Raw genomic sequence first — 2,265 nt, 5'->3', positions numbered from 1 at the left:
GGGGAATCTTCTGGAATGTTTGAGGAGCGCTGGTTATGGAAATGGGTAGATAAAAGTTTGTTGTACTTACAGTTTTTGATGTTTGAGATTGAGTTAAAATACTGTTTGTTGACAGTATGAATTCTCCTGATGATGTAGTACAGAGTGGGTCCTTTGCAATTCTGAGAGAGTGTGGCCCTCAGCTGAGGCAGGGCAGATTGTAGAGAGGTTAGGTGCTGGCGCATTGCTGCAAGCGTGGAGCAGAGGATCTTGAAGGAGAACTGTTGCTGGTGGTTTTGAATCTGTAGTCTGTACTGTTTGTCCTATTTGGGTCCGAACTCTGCTGGTTTAAAGGTGGTCCGAAGTTCGTGTGGGATGAGTTGGTTACAGAGGCAGGCACTGAGGAAGCAAATGTGGCTGTGGTAGCGAGTTTGTTTCAGGACATGGTTGAAGAGCTTCAGGGCAGAGGATATGACCTGGGAGTTGCAGTGGGAGAGGGACTCCCTGAGATTCTTGTAGAGAGAGGAGGAAAACTTCTTCAAGCCAGGCATCCTTGCAAGAGGATTCGCAGTAGGGTTAAAATCAACGAGGTAAAAACAATGACTGCAGATGCTGGAAATCAGATTCTGGATTAGTGGTGCTGGAAGAGCACAGCAGTTCAGGCAGCATCCGAGGAGCAGTAAAATGGATGTTTCGGGCAAAAGCCCTTCATCAGGAATACAGGCAGAGAGCCTGTATCTTGTGCCTGTTTTTAATTCTTTCCATGGTCATCTGCTGCTCATCCTATTTTTGAAGTCCTTGCTTGTACCTATCATTCCTTTACCTTTTCCTTACTTTTGCTACTCTATTGGTGACCAACTATTCATCTATTCCACTCTTCTGGAACGCTTGCAGATTCCTCTATTTTATCATTTTAATTTCTAAAGTTTTCACATTTATAATCTTGGTATCATTGTTCCCCACCAAATTTCCCATGATCATCATCATTACTGACCCAGGCATATTGTAACCAGCTGTTAAATCAGATTAACAGATAAGCCAACCTAATAGATAAACCCTAACATTGTTAATTCAATCTCAATGTATTAAGTCACACCTTGAACCATCTCCATTAATGACGACCGATTTGACACCGATATTTTTTACAAACCCACCGACGCCCACAGCCACCTGGATTACACCTCTACCCACCCTCCCTCTTGCAAAAATGTCATCCCGTATTCCCAATTCCTCCGCCTCCACCATATCTGCTCCCAGGAGGACCAGTTCCACCACAGAACACATCAGATGGCCTCCTTCTTTAGAGACCGCTATTTCCCTTCCCTCCAATGCATCTCGTCCACATCCTGCACCTCCGCCCTCAGACCCCACCCCTCCAACTGTAACAAGGACAGAATGCCCCTGGTGTTCACCTTCCACCCTACCAACCTTCGCATAAACAAAATCATCCGCCGACATTTTCGCCACCTCCAAAAAGACCCCACCACCAGGGATATATTTCCCTCTCCACCCCTTTCCGCCTTCCGCAAAGACCGTTCCCTCCGTGACTACCTGGTCAGGTCCACACCCCCCTACAACCCACCCTCCCATCCTGGCACCTTCTCCTGCCACCGCAGGAATTGCAAAACTAGCGCCCACACCTCCTCCCTCATCTCCATCCAAGGCCCTAAAGGAGCCTTCCACATCCATCAAAGTTTTACCTGCACATCCACCAATATTATTTATTGTATCCGTTGCTCCCGATGCGGTCTCCTCTACATTGGGGAGACTGGACGTGTCCTAGCAGAGCACTTTAGGAAACATCTCCGGGACACCCGCACCAATCAACCACACTGCCCTGTGGCCCAACATTTCAACTCCCCCTCCCACTCTGCCGAGGACATGGAGGTCCTGGGCCTCCTTCACCGCCGTTCCCTCACCACCAGACGCCTGGAGGAAGAACACTTCATCTTCCGCTTGGAACACTTCAATCCCAGGGCATCAATGTGGACTTCAATAGTTTCCTCATTTCCCCTTCCCCCACCTCACCCTAGTTCCAAACCTCGAGCTCAGCACTGTCCCCATGAGTTGTCCTACCTGCCTATCTTCTTTTCCACCTATCCACTCCACCCTCCTCCCTGACCTATCACCTTCATCCACTCCCCCACTCACATATTGTACTCTATGCTACTTTCTCCCCACCCCCACCCTCCTCTAGCTTATCTCTCCATGCTTCAGGCTCTCTGCCTTTTTTCCTGATGAAGGGCTTTTGCCCAAAACATCGATTTTACTGCTCCTCGGATGCTG

This window comes from Chiloscyllium plagiosum, chromosome 10 (assembly GCF_004010195.1).
Source record: "Chiloscyllium plagiosum isolate BGI_BamShark_2017 chromosome 10, ASM401019v2, whole genome shotgun sequence".
In the NCBI taxonomy this organism is placed as follows: Eukaryota; Metazoa; Chordata; class Chondrichthyes; order Orectolobiformes; family Hemiscylliidae; genus Chiloscyllium; species Chiloscyllium plagiosum.
Note: the sequence above shows the minus strand (reverse complement) of the source record.